This window comes from Mercenaria mercenaria, unplaced genomic scaffold (genome assembly GCF_021730395.1).
Source record: "Mercenaria mercenaria strain notata unplaced genomic scaffold, MADL_Memer_1 contig_913, whole genome shotgun sequence".
NCBI lineage: Eukaryota > Metazoa > Mollusca > Bivalvia > Venerida > Veneridae > Mercenaria > Mercenaria mercenaria.
Window position 1 is genome coordinate 27223 of NW_026463828.1, and position 9591 is coordinate 36813.

The 9591-nt window shown below is 31.8% G+C and overlaps 1 long non-coding RNA gene across 1 annotated transcript; it reads left to right on the forward strand.

The window, feature by feature from the left end:
- The first annotated feature begins 2401 nt into the window (after positions 1-2401).
- On the forward strand, positions 2402-5092 carry LOC128554972 (uncharacterized). Its single transcript, XR_008369747.1, has 4 exons — positions 2402-3191; positions 3795-3874; positions 4416-4476; positions 4979-5092. It is a non-coding gene; the product is annotated as an uncharacterized LOC128554972 (long non-coding RNA).
- The last annotated feature ends 4499 nt before the right edge of the window (positions 5093-9591 follow it).

Consider the following 9591-nt stretch of genomic DNA (forward strand, 5'->3'; position numbering starts at 1 on the left):
GCTGGTAGATGACCTAAAACATCACGGTATGTTAAGGAAAATGAAAGGGGAAAAAGCAGTTTTTGTGCAAACGATTTTTTTAGTTTCAAACAGGTATCAGTTTTAAAGTTTGACAAATCTCTAATTGCTTATTGCATGTGGTAGTGTATACATACCACTCGAATACCATTTTAGAAGTGAACAGTTTGATACAAATTATCAAACACCTTATCATTGTACTTATATCATATCAGATATGTATACATTTTATTCAAATTGAATACATTTCAACTAGTCTTTTTTTAAATATTGCTATGTAGTCAAGCGTGAACACAAAGTGTAATACTTGATTGATGCAGCGAAAATGAATGACAATATTCCATCATATCTAATGCAGTATAATTTTGCTAAGAACGTCTTTCTGAAATAAAGAAACTTGAATACTAGTAAACATGTTTGTGCGGTATTACTAAATATCTGTCTCTTCCCCAAGTTGTACAAAATCATAATTATAGAATATAGCATTTTTTAACTGTGTTAAACTGCGTATACCTTAGTTTAAATACATTTTGATGTAAGAAATTTTTTCCAGTCGGGTAAAATGAAATATCCGACAATCCAATTTGAGACTAGACGAAAAGAAGAAAATGTCCACTCAAAATAATTTCTGTAGTACGAGCAGATGGTGTGTTTTGAGTTGCATTGGCAGGGTAACTAATCATCTAACTAATTATAATGGCATATATCAGTATTAGCCAGGATATAGTTTGGTATTAATTGATAATACTCTGGATTGTCGATGGTCAAAGGTGGTCAATCACATTTAAACAACATTTTATGACATTTTTCTTTTTTAGTGTATTCTGTTAGAGATTTATTTAATGAACAAAAAGACCCATTACATAGAGTTACATCCCTACTAGAAATGTATGATTTTTTTTGTGTGTGAAATTTTGTAATTACTCCCCTTTTATCTCGAAGAATTAAAAACGGTGACTATTTCATTTGATTTGTTTTACGTTTGCATTTGATAGATATTGAAATATCTCAATAATATTAACCAAAAGGTAAGTTTTAAAATGGTGTTTAGCTTCCTAATTTAAGGATTTCAAATCTATCGTGCTATCGCAACCAAGATAGGTAAAGGGAGGTAATGTTAAGTTTACAAACCTGCATTTCTAATGAATTTCGGCTAAATATATTTTTGTTAAGGGAGGTAATGTTAAGTTTACAAACCTGCATTTCTAATGAATTTCGGCTGAATATATATTTGTTAATGTTACGAATATTATACAGTAGTTCTTAAATCCATATAATTCCTGCAGCAAAGTATGTTTATTAGATTTATACATAATAAATTATACTAAAGTAAAATATCTCTGTTGGGCAACCAGGATAAGGAAATAAATTTTTAAAAAAAAAACAACAACATGTATTAAACATTCAGTCAACACAAATTAGCGTACATGATCATTTTGCAAATCCATTACTTTATCAAAATGGGATAAACCCCCTTTAATGTTTCAATCATAGTATTTCTTGAAACCCTGTCTCAACTGTTTTAAAACAGGATTTGCCGCCCGTGATGCACAAATATCACTGTGGCCATCAGACCAAATGGTCGAGTTTGGGCCGTCTTAAATAATGCAAAAAATAAAAATTTTTCTGTGACTACGCACCCATCTTTAAAGCGGATAAATGTTTTTATTTGGCGGTTTGAAAAGCAAGTTATTGGGCACTTGTTTGATTTTTTTATCAGAGAAGGTAAGTAAATGTTTGTTCCCATCAACGTTTGTGGTATAGCAGTTTAATTGTGAAAAAGTTGAAAGGGTTAATGTCTATCATAATCATTAATTCAAAACACAGGGTCGTAAAAAAAGTGTTTACAAATATGCGAATTTATAACTGACAATGTACAAATGGGATATCTGAAATCAATGTACTTGCTTGTCAAAAGATTCGTTTTTATAAATTGAATACAACGTTCATTAACTGGTCTGTCAAAAGTAATGATGTGTTTATATATTTATGTGATGGGTAAATATTGAAAAGCAAAGAATACTTGTCCCTATTATTTGGGGGTGGTATAACAAACTTAATAAAGTGCATTCATTTCCATCCGGATAAAAAAGCAAAATGCACACGAGTTGGTAAACGGTAAGTAACGACTTGTTTTGACCACCTTAGTCGAGATATCGTATGAAATGAGACAGCTGGGGTGGTTATTTGTCCCATAGAAGTAACTCAATCTGTCAACGAAATCAGGAAATCTTGTAACATCGTTCCTGTTTTAATATTGGTATCATCCAAGATGACTTTACCGATGTTTACTGTTTAAGACCAATTCTCTGTAAAAACCAAAAAAAGTTGGAAACTCATAGTCACAGATTTCCTTTAAACCGATTTTTTCTTGAAGAGGGTGCAAAATTAAGAAAATCCTGTTTTTCATTTTTTTCAATATATGTCCCAGTTACCATGGAAACGAGGATGCAAATCCCCAACTTGCTGAATTTTCAAAAAAGTAGGGGTGCATGCCTATTTTGTTATCTGGAAAGTACTAGAAAGTGTCCTTTATTTTCGTACTTGCAAATTTTAAAGGCAAATGAACAAGGTTTCATACCAAACTAATATTTCCAAATATTTATTTGATTCTTGTATGATCTAGACTTTTATCTGCAAGAAAAAATATATTTATGGAGCAAAACATATGTTTATATTGTGCTCTACATCTTGAAAAGTGCACAGGTCTCAGCAGAAAAGTATATTTGTTTGTTTAAAGGGAAGATGTTATTTCAAAAAGAAACATAAATCGTAGTGGGTCATTCAGACACATTCTTGTAGATTTGGGCCAAAGTTTATGATTTGGGGCATTTTTCCTATTTTTATTACCTCCCCTTGATGCTCTTCATTTAGGAAATCACAAAGAGCTTATCTAAGTTTACTTCCTGGATTATGCTGAATTCAGATTTCTACTCGGATTTTGCAAATTTTTAGTATATAGATACAATGACAGTCAGAGATTTTATGCTAAATGGGCATGGGATGCTTGGATGTGTCCCTTCAAACCAAGTCCACGTTTAAAATTTGCTGAATAGCGACATTGTTTGGGAAAAATACATCAGTCTGACATCTGTGTGTTTATTTCTATAAGTGAAGTTTGTATCAACTGACTGAAGGATCAGTGTTAAAGGATAACACTACAATGAAAACAGGTGAGTCTCATAATATTTTATGTTTTAATATGACATGTAAAAATTCCAAGCTATGCAAGATAAGTGCTCACTTCCTTCGACAGATTCAAAGACCATACAGAGGTTATTTTCTTAAATATTGGACAGACATTTCTTATTATTTTACCAAGATAAATCTTACACGCATTTTTCCATCATTTTGGGAATACCATGCACCAACACCAGTGGAATGGGAAAATGCTCTCAAGAAATTGTCTAATGTGGAAATTTCCAAATTACCAAAATCTATGTAAAGATATTTTTTGTGTAAATAAGCAACACTATAAATGTTGTTGTAATAACCTAAATATAGATATATACAAATTTCAAAACCATTTTAAAACATCAAACAACCATATAAGGTAACACATTTGGGAATTTCATATTCAGACTTGGGAAGAAACGTACTGTTTTCTTTGGGATTACCTCCTTTTATTGAAAGTAGATTTATAATGGAAAAAGCCCTGATTTTAGTTGTAAATGACCATTAGCATGCTTTTTATGTTATTTGTAAAAAGCAGATAAAGACATATTTTCATTTCAAAATGTATATATTTTTGTAAATTTATTTGTTTTGTTTTTCAGCTGTGAGTTGTTTCTTTTGAAAATGACTGCTTGATGATAAAGTTTCAAACAACTATGAAGTGAGTGGATGTTCTAGAGAGGTAATCATAATTTAGTCATTTGCAACAGTGTATGTGTTTGCCAAAGTACCTGCAGAAATATAGACTTACTGAAGTAAAAACTCACTGAATGCTGAAAAATGAAAACATTTAATTGCATCCATTGCTACACATAAGTCAGCATGTTTTAATCTGCACATGCCTGTTTTACAAATACATATTGAATGTAAATGGTTTGTGTCAAAGTTAATATGTTTTTATATATATTTACACATCAGAGGCCTACATGTATTTAAATAAAGAATAAAGTCCCCCACATGCCCATATTCATACATATACAAGAATAGCTAGTAGGACTTCATATAACTTAAATTGACATACATTTGTATTGTGACTATAAATATTGATAAGTTTTTGAAATTTTAAAATATACCCTTTTTCAGAAAAGGACCCTCTGCACATGTATGAGAAACAGATTTTACTTTTAAAGTGGCCCATATAATGTTGAAAAGGATGAAATCCTGTATCTGTCAAAATGTAACAACAGTAACAACCATTTTAGTTTGATTTGTGTATATTCCAGACTAATTCTTCAAAGAATGAATGATCATCATCATGCTTATATTGGAATAAAAGGAAGGAAGGTATCTACATTTTATTTATAGTTTGTCTTAGTCTCTGATCAGGTCTGATTTCAGATCTTTATAAATGCTTTATTGAATGTTATTTTTTGACAGAATTTTTATGAACTTTGTTTAGAATTTCATGTATCTTAAAATTTAATCAAAGTGTAGCAAAGTCAAAAGTATTTATGTATTTCATTACAATTGTTCCTTTTAAAATCATTTCAAGGAGGGGGAGGTCTATGTGATAAATTATTTTCATTAAAAGAATAAAAGAAAGATGTATATATTATACATTTACTTATACAAAATTTATTAAATGATTGAAATAGTGTATGTAATTTTTATTCATTTACAAATTTGTGAAAGGAAACCCTCCAGCTGGCTTGTAGAAGATCAGTAGTTCTACCAGTAACATGATGTCACAAATATTTTAACTGGAGAGCCCATCCCCATCCCACCACCACCCATAGTCAAATGAAAGACATTCAGATTGTTATTCTCTCACATCTCTATTTTTCAGTGACAGCTACAGTCAGGGTAAAAGTAAATGCAGTCAGAAGACCTCTGATATCACCTGAAGAGCCAGCCTTCTCAAGATTCTGTATCAAATAAAAATAACAAGGACTGCTAAAAAAGACTTTTTATAACTTGCAAATGGCAGCCTGTGACATAACTGTCTGATCCAGGTAGTTTAGTGTTGACAAGATGACATTTCATCTCTATAGTAGAGGACACAAGTTTGAAATGCAGTATGTCATTGTGAAGGCAAAATGTTTATGAAAATAGTGTGTGTGTGTTTCCCAGAGAGGCTGAAAGTGGGGAATCATCATTAGTGTTTTTGGAATAAGTTATGGACATCTGAATAGTAAAAGATCTGTCCCTTTTTTGGATTGCCACAGACCAAAATAATGATTGGTGCCTTTAACATAAATAGAAGAACTCACACTGGACACCCTGAAGATGGAATTACAAGAATGTATGTTGTTTGCATTAATGTTTTTTTTTCAGATTTATGGAAAAACAATTAGAATGTCATTTCTTAAAAATGTTGATAGTTGTTTAACCAAAGGCCCTGTAATTGAAAAATATCTTTATTCTTGACTTTATCATGTTTATATTAAAATAAAAAAAATTTGATACTGTTTGATTACTTTTGCATGTATAACATTAAATTTGTTATATTTAAATTTGATAAAATTTAATGTATTTGAAAAAGATGCACTTGAACATATCTAAATGGAATAAACACATGACAGTCTTTGAATATCTGTAAAAAAGCACATATTTTGCAGTTCTCATCAGATTTGGTTACCAATTTACAGCATAATTATACATGAAGGCTTATTACTCAAACATATGCAGATCTAATTGTATATTTTCTACCATAGATAATTTTATTTCATATAGATTTTTTAAATCTTTAAAAAATACTGGAGAAAATATAGCAAAACAATGGTTGAATTAGTATACTTGATTTTGTGAGACTGTTGAAATATTACAATTCTTTTTCCCTCTTAAGCCTGTATCATAAAATCATATTTTCTGATGAAATTTATTTTTTAAGAATGTTGCAATGCAGATATTAATGAAAATTCATACATTTGTAAAGTTACCTATATTGTGTTAGGTAATAACTTAAGCCCATATATACTAATTGGCCAATGATTAAAGAGAACATCTGAGTTTCTAGCTGACTTTCTGACTAATTTAAGACCTCATTCATGTAACAACATCTATTAATCTTCAGAAATCCAGTAAAATTGTCATCTGTAAAACAGGTTTCATTCTAAGATATACAAGCATATAACATCCTATTTCACCAGCATGTATTTACTTTAATAAATAAAGTAGATTTAGTTGTGTATTTTGATAAATTTTGGAAAAAGCATTAGGAGATATTTCTGCAACTGCAGTTTGTATTAACTGAGTATTTACTGGCACTGGAATGCTCATGATCAGGGTTTTTCTAAATATACTTAGTAAAGTCTTAAATCTACATTATCTATAGCTATCCGTAAAAAGTCTAGCCATTGTCTTGATAGTTTGAAAGAATTAAATACATTTGAGCCGCACCATGAGAAAACCAACATATTGGCTTTGCGACCAGCATAGATCCAGAGCAGCCCGCGCAGTCTGGTCAGGATCCATCCTGTTCGCTTTCAAAGCATATTGCAATTAGAGAAACTGTTAGTGAACAGCATGGATCCTGACCAGACTGCACTGATGCACAGGCTGGTATGGATCAATTCTGGTCGCAAACGCACTATGTTGGTTTTCTCATGGCGCGGCTCATTTAAAGTTGTATCTAGCAAAATATTGACTAAACTGTTCTGTAGATAATTTGATTTAATTTGATTGTTAATGGAAGAATGTGCATCATGATTGTTATTACATAAACATACTGTATTATTTTTAAATATCATGATATTTTTCAGTCTTGGATTACACTGTTATTTGTTCATAATTTTGAAATGTATTTAAAATGTAAATATTAAATCAAATGGCGAAGTAGACATGATTTTGCTTTTACTACTATTTGTTTCCATGGCAACAAAATGATTTCCAAAGGTGAAAGGACACTGTCTTTACACAAACACACATAGATATTTTTATGCCGATTCTTCTCCTTAAATTCCTCGATTTCTCCCTAAATTCTGTGGAGGACTTCTCCCTCAAATTTTGACCTAGGATGATCCCTGTTTTTTAATGCAAAATGAATGTTGTAACCATGGCAACTTGAAAAAAAAATTGGACAGTCATGATTAGTTACCATACAATACCTTAAAGGCCAGTGTCAGTTGGTTATGAGTATTTCCAACTGCTTTGAAACTCAAAATTAGTTTACCCAAAAGAAAGAAAAGTGCATACAAGGTTGTTGAGAACTGACCTTGTGACAATGCTTTAAGTTTCATAGATCATGATTATGGTTGTATCCTTCTTAATTCTGCCCAGAATGTGCTTCAGGTGCGTTAGATGCATTGACAGTTTGCAGATGAACTTTTCTTGTTTCATAGAATACAAAACTGATACAGAAAGTGCTTTAAAAAGGTCTGAATTATAATTTTCTTGTACGTTACCATGGTAACGGAACATTCTCCTTAATTTCTAGACAAAGTGTTGGACAGTATAACTTTGAAAAATTATTTTACATGAAATACTTATGTTTTGCAACAATTCTGTATCTGGCAATGTAATATTATTTCAGGTTATTCTGTAATTTAGGCATAAATGAGTTTGCTGAAAACTCATTTTTTGTCAATTTTCAAATTTCTGTAAAAAGCTCAAATATGAATGACCCACTAAAATTCCTCCTTAAATTGAAATGGGTATCATAGCTCTGCTGAATCCATACAAGTATTATATTCAGATGCGTGCACTTTATTTTCTATTAGAAGTTGAAAAATATACATGCAGACCAATTTTTAAAGATAATGTAAAATCTTAAAAGGGGGTATTTATAAAATTGTTGCTTCTAAAACTGTGAATATGTTGGAAGACAATATTTGTTTTCAATAATTACTTCAGGTATGTATTTCAGGCAAATATGAAAATTAGTGCTCTATTGCAGACATAGAGACCACTATGTGTAAAGAAAATTGTAACATTTTAGTAAAATTTGACTCTCAGAAATTGCCATTTTTCGCAAAAAGTATAATGTTCCCGTTTCCATGGTAACCAGAGCTGATTCATATCTTTTCCCCCTTGATTCTTCATATATGGCTTGAATACTAAAAAGGGTGCAAATATGAAGTAATTCTGAGACTATGAGTTTCCGACCCCTTCTTTAATTTTTTGGTTCTTACAGAGAATTGGTCTTAAACTGCGCTTTTGCTTAGAAATCTTTAGATGGACAATACTGTGTGAAGCTGTCTGAAACGGCTATTTGTAAGTTTAAATCTCATCCGTCGGAAGTTCTGTTATAATTATGTAATATGGCAGTATATTTAAATGAAAATGTAGAATGATGATAATATTCTGCCTACGATAACATCAGACACTGTGACAGACTGGCGATGCCTACGATAACACCAGACTCTGTGATAGACTGGCGATGCCTACGATAACACCAGACTCTGTGATAAGCTGGCGATGCCTACGATAACACCAGACACTGTGATAGACTGGCGATGCCTACGATAACACCAGACTCTGTGATAAGCTGGCGATGCCTACGATAACACCCGACACTGTGATAGACTGGCGATGCCTACGATAACACCAGACTCTGTGATAAGCTGGCGATACCTACGATAACACCAGACACTGTGATAAGCTGGCGATGCCTACGATAACACCAGACTCTGTGATAGACTGGCGATGCCTACGATAACACCAGACTCTGTGATAAGCTGGCGATGCCTACGATAACACCAGACACTGTGATAGACTGGCGATGCCTACGATAACACCAGACTCTGTGATAAGCTGGCGATACCTACGATAACACTAGACTCTGTGATAAACTGGCGATGCGCCTCGTCTATATAGGTGCCACGAAACTTGGTCTTAAATAACACATCTTATCAGACTATACAGTAGTAAATAAATTTACTAGATCTATATGTTCTATATAAAATTTACAATTTTCTGAGAGCTGTAACACATAGCATGGTCCTTTTTAAAAAAGAATTACTAGCCTTATGTTCTTAAATGTATTTTCTAAGAGAGACTTTTTTGTCTGACAGGACTTAGAAGAAGGCGGGTCGACAATGTGCAGCACTTACAAGGCAACATCAGTTAGTAGTCTCAATGTCTTAGGTATAAATTACATTAAAATTTGCCTTCTGTCATTAGCATAAACAGAGTTACATAAGTGTATTAAGGTATTGGACCCCTAATAGTAATGTTTAAAAACTTGCATTTGCTTGATATATTCTTAAAGTTGACCATGTTTCACACTGTGTTGCAGATTTTAAACAACTTTTACCGTGTCGTTTTTTGTAAATTTTGTATGCTGTATGGTATTTCCTCAAGCTCAAGTAGAGGCATATTTCATTTTGATGGCTACTATTAAAACGTTTGCAAAAATTCATTGCAGCATTAATTTTGTTTATAAAAGAAACAACAGACTATTGTTAAACAATTATAAAACACAAAATACTAAAATATTTAATATTTTATTTACTAATGTAA